The sequence below is a fragment of the Lontra canadensis genome, unplaced genomic scaffold (genome assembly GCF_010015895.1).
Source record: "Lontra canadensis isolate GAN:19392208 unplaced genomic scaffold, GSC_riverotter_1.0 scaffold63, whole genome shotgun sequence".
NCBI classification, from domain to species: Eukaryota; Metazoa; Chordata; class Mammalia; order Carnivora; family Mustelidae; genus Lontra; species Lontra canadensis.
Window position 1 is genome coordinate 3201575 of NW_022631057.1, and position 7985 is coordinate 3209559.

The following is a 7985-nucleotide window of genomic DNA, read 5'->3' on the forward strand; positions in this document are numbered from 1 at the left end:
CAACAACAACAAAAAAAAACGCAGACAGCACAAGTCCGCCACGGTCGTCATTCTGGACGTGTCCGTGGCAGAAAGAGTTAATAGGATGGTGGTGTCAGGGTGAGGGCCTGTTAGTCTCCTGTCTGGGAGAAGCTCACACGGTTCAAGAAAAGATGAGGCAACATTGAGTGTGGGACAGCCCTGTCTGGGTTCCAGGCGCTGTCACTCAAAGAGTTAAGCTAGTCTGGTGGCTGGGAAGCCCTCGGGGAAGGCAGGAGCCTGCAGGGACCAGGACCTCTCTGCCCCAGAGCAGTGAGGTGTATGGGGTAAGAAAATGGGCTGAAAAGTGTGGCCAGGGAAGTGGAGTGTAGGCCCAACTTTTTTTTTTTTCTTTTCTTTTCTCTCTTTTTTTTTTTTTTTTGCCTTGTTTGACCAGCCTTGGCACTGCCCTCCGGCTCTCCAGGGGAAAAGCTGCAGTTCTGCTCTTGCAACACAAGGAGCAGACTGGAGAATTTAGATCTGCGTCACAGAGCTCAGAGAGAGAGAGGAGAGAGAGAGCGCTCCGTCGATAGGTCTGCTAGCAACAGCCGTGCTGCAGCAGAGAGAGAGAGAGAAATCAAGAAACAAGTCATAGCAACACCGGGCACCAGGTTCTGCCAGCTCACTTGCCAAGCGTTCAGAAATCTGTCGGGGGCTGGAGGCCTCTGGTTAGCCCGGGCTAAGGAGATGACACGCAAGGTGGCACGGGCGGTTCCCGCGGGGGGGAGGTGGGTGGGGGGGGGGGGCAGGGGTGGGAGCAAGAGGTTGCGGGGCGATGGTGGAAGGTTTAACGGGACCGATTTCTGGAACATTCGGGACTGCGGCACCCTACGTCCAGACCGAGATTTGGGTCTGCGCAGGCGGCGATGGGTGGTCCGACGGGCTTCAGGACTTGATGGCGTAACCCCCTTCTTCCCCCACGTACGTATTTGCTGGGATCGGGGGCGATGTCTCTGCGTATGTGGGTGCTCTGTCTTTCTCACCTTCTTTCTCGCTTTTTGCTATTTTTTCTCCAAGAGAGGGCTTTTTGGTTTTTTTTTCCCCACTTTAATTTCTTTTCTCTTAGTGTCAGCTGCTCAAGCCTGACCGGGGTAGAGGAGAGAGGAGCAAGCTGTCCCTGGCGTCCCACCTGACCTCCCAGCCTTTGCCCCCATTTCCTTCTATTGGACAGACAGACTGGTTTTCCAGGTTGTTTGGGTGTCAGCGTCTGTCTGTCCGTCCATGCGATACTTAGGTGGAAGGTAGGGAGTGGGGAGGAGAGGTGCTGGGAGGAAGGTGAAAGGCACAGCTTTCCAGGGGTTGCCTTATTGAAATGTTCAGCCCTGGGCACCTGGGGCTGGTGGGGAGCAGGTGGGCAGGATGGGGCGTGGGTTGGGAGAAGTGGGGTAAAGCTGGTAGGTTTGTCACTGCGTAGTTGGGAAAAGTGGGGAATGGTGACGCAGTCACTGTTGCATCTCGTTAGGAGCTCCAGGGGGACAGGTAGTGAGGCTCCCGGCATCTGTAGGGCCAGCTGAGAGGGGTTAAGGATGAGCTGAGAAGGGAAGCTAGCATTTAGAGATTAAATGTCATCCTTTTGGCGTTGGAAAGTTGTTTACCTTGTGCTCTCTGTGTCTCCATGTTGGCACCTTTCCAGTTCACATGTGATGGCCTTCCTTGTACTGCTGCATCATTAACTAAGTGACTGAGCTGGCCTTCCATTGGCCAGGGGAGGGCTCTCACTCCAGACATTTCTTCTGATTGGTGGGCGGGCCAATGGCAGGTGAAAACCTTTTTTTGATTGGTTGAGGGCAGGGTATCAAATCTGAATTTGCATTTCACTTGCTTAAAGGGGAGGGGGGGAAAGCCCAGCAGCTTTCTAAAATCTGTTTAGGGGTGTGCGTATGCTCCTGTGCCAGTGCCTGTTTCTGACTGACCAGTTGAAGCCTCTTGCTCTGCCTTTCTTATTTCGTGGACTCTAAGGAAGAGGAGCTCAGGGTTCTCCAAACTTTTTTTTGAAGGAGGAAGGGTTGGAGAGATGGGTGCGCAGAGAGTCGACCAAACTGGAAGGAGGTATCTGTCCTTTCGTTTGGTGTTGGAAGAGGGAATTTTCAGTCTGCCACACCTCAGTGTTGCGGCAAAATAATTCTTGGCTCCCCTGGAAACGCACGGGCAAGGTAGGACAGAGCTTCTGCTGCTGACACTGCCACCACCATGGGCTTCCTGCTGCCTCTGGGCTACTCCCCGGGGACCAGAGATTTGCATTGACGGGGCTGTCCAGAGCTGAGCCTAGTGTGGGAAGGACCTGCCTTCTGGAAGCTGCTGCTCCCTGGTGCCGGGAAAGGTGAGGATGGGAACCGACCCCAGGGGGTTGCTCAGAAACTGTGTATTTGGTGGGATTTCCAGGAAAGCAGCTGGACCTCGAGAGGTTTGGAGGTCCCAGGTTAGAAAGGTTTGTCATTCTGGGGAGTGAGGAGAGTAAGAGCAAAACTAGGGCAGCAGGCTGTTCGCCTGTGGCTGGGGGAGGGAGACTTGGGAAAATCAGGGTCCTGGCTCCCCATCGGGTCCTTGTGGGAGGTCTTGTGTTTGTGGGGAGTGGGTTTCTGAGCCCTGCGCCTTGCGCAGTGGCCCCCTCCCGTGACTGCGCATCGAGGAACGCAGTGCGCCCTGGGTCGCTGGCCTAGGACAGCACCGCCCTTCTTATTACATAACGGAGGCACGGCTGTGCCTTCTCGGCCCTTCTTTGCAACCCTGCCTCTGGCTCCCCAGGGCCCACAGAGCTGGGGAGGGTCTGGTTGGGAGCAGAAGACTTTGCTCCCTCAGAGGGTTCCCTCTTGTCCAGCCAGTGGTAGGAGCTAGGTTTGAAGACAGAATGGGGTGCTCTCCCCCTTCTTGGAGTGTTGAACGTAGAACATCCTTCTGGATGCCCTGTGTCACCCATGGACCCCAGAACCTCCTGGGGGCATGGGGTGATGCCCTTCTTCCCCTCTTATGCTCTCTGGGTTTTTAGAGGAAGTTTCCGATGGGAAAGACGTGACAGTTGTAAGAGTGAGGAAGGGTGGGGGTGCCCAGTTGGGAGGGGGTTCACAGTTCATTCCCCTTGTCACTGGCTTGCCTTTCCTTGGGTGGGTTGATAATATTTTTGGACTCCTTTTTATCCTAAGGCTGCCATTTTGGAGGCATTTCTGCTGGTCTCTGACATGGTGGCGTTGGTTTTTCTGGTCCTGCTGTGCCAGTTCCGCAGAGTGGGCGGGGGGCGGGGGCTATGACGGAGGAGGGGAAGGGGGGGCAAAAACGCAGCAGAGGCGGGCACAGTGGTGGCTGCCGCAGTGAAGGTGGCCTCAGGGGCAGGACCGCCCAGTCCCACCCTCGGTCACAGCCTTGGGTGGGGGTTCCTCCACCGGGGGTCTGGGGTTGGCGGAAGGGTGGGTGTTGCACACAGAAGGCCTAGGTCTCCCGTGCCCTCCTTGTTTTAGGCTTAAAGCAGTCCAGAGGAAAAGCTGAGTTCTTGGGGGGGGGAGAGTGAAGGCAGAGATATGGCTGCTGAGATGTGTCAGACCTGTGGTTTGTGTTCCCCAAATAGGCTCTGTCTCCGGCAGTCTCTCTATGGGGACGGGGGTGGGGGGGGGCGGTCCAAGGCAGATTTGTTTGATGGCCCTCCCTTTTTATTGTTTTTATTCTCTGCTCCTTGTCATGCCCCCTGCCAGTGCCTTGGTTCCAGCTGTAGTCCTCCAGTGAGGCTCCCTGCTGCCCATCCCTCTCCTCTCCAGGCCCTTCTGCGTGCAGCGGCCATCTTGTCTTTTCTTGCTTAGAAATTTAAAATGGTTTCTCATCGTTTCCAGAATAAAATTCCTTCTCTTTAGCACGATGCTGAAGGCTGTCTGTAACCAGCCTTAGCTCTCCTGTTCAGTCTGACTTCTCTGCGTTTCCCCAGGTAGACCACGTATTCCAGCAAAACCAGGCAACTCACTTTTTCTTGCTTTTCCGACCTCTCTTTGCACCACTGGTATTTTCCATGACTCTTTGGCTCTACCGCACCCACCTGCGGCAGCCCGCCGTCCTCTGTGGACCTTTGCGGATCCCCTTCACGAGAAGCAATCCTCGGAACCACCCCTGGCTCCCTCCGGCCAAGCTCTCATACACTTCATCCTTCTTGGATGCTACTTTGGTTTTCGTTTGGCTCTTTGTGTGTAAGTCCTACGGTCACCTATTAGATGGTGAGCTCCCAGAGGCGGGGGAACAAAGAAGGAAAGCACTTACCTATTTGGTGCCTTCCGTTTGCCAGGTACCATGTCGGGCGATTTCTCAGAACTTGTTTCATGTATCATTTTCCGCAGCGCTGTGAGGGAGCGTCCCATGTCTGGTAAGTGTTCTCACGATTAGAACTCCTGTTCTCCCCAGAGTCTTTGCATTTTTTTACCTATCAGTTCTCTGTGTCTGCAAAATGCCTCTTATGAGGTACATCCCCAGAACTTGTCTATTTAAGGAATTTTGTACATCCCTAATGCCGTATGGGAGTTTGGGTGGCCAGCCTTCCTGAGCCCAGCGTCTGGGTCTTTTAGCATTCCGTGCTACCCTCCCTGTTACCCCGTTAGCTTTCTCCTCTTCCTTTGTGGTCAGGTTCACGTAAGATGATGGCTTTTTTTTTTTTTTTTTTCCCTGTGGTAGCTGCAATTGGTGGATTAACAACCCTCAGTTGTCCTGGTCCCCTTCTTCCTAGAGGAGGATGTGGAGGTGGGATGGTTGTAGCACCTTCAGAGCAGAAGGAGCTCCAGGACCCAGAATCAGTGGACCTCATACAAGGCAAGAAGCAGAGCCCTTGCACTTGGACTGCCCTAGGTTTGCATCTTGACCCTGCCTTGTCTTTATGGGTGGTTCTTCTAGGGCTTTGTGATGTCAGTCAGTGACAGGGAGCCACCATAATCTACTACACAGAATTGCCTAATATATTGCCAAGCAGATAGGATCCCCACAGAAAGTGATGCACGTCCCTTTCCCCTGCCCCACTGTCTTATCGGGGCCTTTAGAAGGGACCATAGCAGGTGGCTGGAGAAGGAATGGGGGGAAGGGAGCTTGAGTGCCTTCAGGGGTATTGGAAGCAGAGGCAGAGGAGGAGGTAACCACGCAGTCCACACCTGAAACCCACGAGGGGGTGCCTTCTCCCACCTGCATAAAGACCCCTTTAACGTCTGCATCGGGGCAGCGCTGGGGGAGCGGAGCCGTGAGGACAGGGTGGGCAGTGGCAGAGTGAGGGTTAACCAGTGGTCCTACCAGGGAGCCTCGTGATGCCAGGTTAGTTTCCCTTCTTTCTGATGGCAGCGGTGGCTGCCTGCTTCCTGATGCCGTTGCATCCCGTGGGAGGGGAGATGGGCACCTTGGAACCCCTCGTCACCAATTCTGGGGCTGCAGAACAGAGAGTGACGACAGCCCATGAGTCGTCAGCCGACGGCAGTGGGGACCCTGGTGACGACTGCTTTGTTGTTTTTTTCCTCTTTGGATGATGACTCAGTATGTCGGGAGCTGGGAGATGGAGCGCTCAGCCGAGTGGCCAGGGCGTTCTGTCAACATGAAAGCAGCAAGAACAGCTTGTCAGGGCTTGGAGCCGACCCGGGGGCTGGGGTCATTTTCAGGAAGGGCTTGGCAGAGAAGACCACTTCTGGGCATCGGGTTGGGGGTGACACCGGGTATCCCAGCAGGGCTCTGTGGACTCTTAAATTTTAGAAACCGAACAGAAAATGCAGCTGCTTGTGTTATTATTATTATGCGCTTGGCAAACAGAGCCACTTTTCAACCTCCTCTCACTCTTCCGCAACAAGAGGCATCTTCTCAGGGCCAGAAAACCCTTTGGGATTTCTCACTGTGGCCTGGATAGAGGGTAAGTCCCATCTTGGGTATGGTGGGCCTCACAGTCCCTAGTGAGCCCTGATCTTCAGGGGCCCCAGGAGTAAGTGCCCATCATGGAGATGTGGCATCTTAAGTGTCCTCTGCTGGCGTCCCATGAAGATGGCGGGTCCGCATCACCAGCCTTGAGCTGAAGACTAGCTCTTGGGCAGTCTGCGTTAGCCTCCCCTTTCTTTATTGTCCCAAATCAGACTTCTCCCCTCCCCTTGCATCTTCCTCAGTTCATTCTTAGGAGAAAGAAACAGTGGGCCTCGAGTCCTTGACCTTTGTGCGTGTGTATGTGCGTCATCATGGCGGCTCAGGGTTCTAGGCTTTTCTCGAATCTGCAGCATTGCGCCAAGCGCACGTCAAATGCGCGTGACGTTCCCCCCTTTGCCCCGCCCGCCCAGCCCCGCCCAACCGTGCCCAACCATGCCCAGCAGTGCCTTCTCGGGAGCAAGAGAGACCTGGACCTCCATTGCCACCGAATCACAGGCAAGCCATTGTCCTCAGCATCTGGCTTCCCTTCTCTCCTGTTCTGTCTCCCTCGGCCATGGCTGGGGACAGAGAAGCCAACAACTTGTGGGTGGGGATTGAGGGACGGCACAGTCTGGGACCACCCAGCCTACACATCCCTTGTGCCATTTTTCAGCCGCATGCTTTCCTTAGATGATGCTTAGCACTGACGTTTGTCACTGAGCACCTCTTCCTCTCCCCCAAGGACCTCCGGACATGACTCATTTGGGATCTTTTCAGGGAGTGGCTTTGGGGCCTTGGGAGCCAGAGGGAGCAGGGAGACCTGGCTGAGGTCACTGTGGAGAGGTTCGCAGGGCAAAGGACAGGAGCCAGCTGTCCCTGCCCAGAGTGCAAAGGCAGCCCCAGCCCCTTTGTGTCATGTCTTTTGCGCCTGAATAGAGAGCAACTTGACCTAAAAAAAATTGTATGTATGTGGTTGTTAGATCCTTTGTGTCTTTGTCCAGAAGCCGTGCATATGATGAGAGCCCAGATTCTGTAGTTCAGAGAGCTCTGTTGTCTCTCAGATTTGTTTTCCAAAAGAGACGGTAGGCCCTCCTTGATGAGACCCAGTGCCCAATGGGACTGGCCTTTTTTCAGGACAAGGGGCCCAACCTTGTCTCGTTTCTGCCGTTGACGGGTGGGCAGCCGCTGAGGGTTAGGGTCCCAGGGCCACATATCAGCCCCAAACGGGACCCCGATTGGGGCCCGTGCAAAACATCACTCGTTTGGTGGGCCCTGAGAGCTGAGCCTACTGTCTCCTTTTCACTTCTTCCCCGCAGAGAACTCCGAGGAGCTGAGTGATGTGGGTAGGTGACAGCCTCTTGGAGACTCCCGTTAAGCTGAGGACGGAGCGGTGTGCAGAAGACGGCCGTCAGAGGCCGAACGGAATGGCCCGTTTGCATTTATTTGGAGCAAAAGAAAGGAAAGGCCTGTCAGCCCGGCTCTGCAGGTTAAGTATTCGTCTGTGCTGTCTTCTTCTGATGTCGGAAGCCCTCGCTGTTTGCTGAACCCACCCAGCTGCTGGGCCGTCTCCTTCCTTTCCCCGCAGACCCCTGCCCCCGGTCCTCCATCAGACAGGACGAGATCGATTTTCTAGTGCCACTGGAGAGCTGCGGAGAGGCTAGATCTCAGTGTTTAGCCCCCGCACATCGCCCTCACATTCAGAAGTCGATTTTTCCTAAGACGGAGCCAAAAGCCCATGTCCCTCAGTGCCGTGTTCTTAATGGGACGATGGGAAGGGCCCTGCCTGCCCTTGCTGCCCCCAGCAGGGAGGAGAGGCTCTCAGCTGGCTGGCTGGGGGTGGACGGTCCTTGCCAGCATCTAGCGTGGTTCTCTGCCAAGTTCTAGCTCCAAATCTCTAGGCCGCTAGGAACCTAGACTATATATAGCATTGTGCTAAGCAATTCTTATCGGACATGTCTGCCCTCCCCTGCGAGAGAGGAGCCCTTCTCCCAGGGAACCAGAACCTCGAGAGTGTGAGCCATCATCTCCAAGGGGCCTTTCATTCCAGGAAGGGCTATGTGTCTGAGGCTGGTTCCGGAATGCCAAGCTTTCTTTCCTTTTCCTTCTTTCAGACACTGATAGATCGGAAAGTC

General features: G+C 54.9%; 1 long non-coding RNA gene across 2 annotated transcripts; it reads left to right on the forward strand.

Moving 5' to 3' along the window:
* Positions 1-411: 411 nt before the first annotated feature.
* Positions 412-7155, forward strand: LOC116879727. 2 transcript variants are annotated; one of them, XR_004385094.1, is made up of 4 exons: positions 412-717; positions 1085-2338; positions 4280-4357; positions 4663-7155. It is a non-coding gene; the product is annotated as an uncharacterized LOC116879727 (long non-coding RNA). The 2 variants fall into 2 exon arrangements; XR_004385095.1 differs by lacking the exons at positions 4280-4357; positions 4663-7155 and having other exon boundaries at positions 1085-1206; positions 1652-3438.
* Positions 7156-7985: the final 830 nt, after the last annotated feature.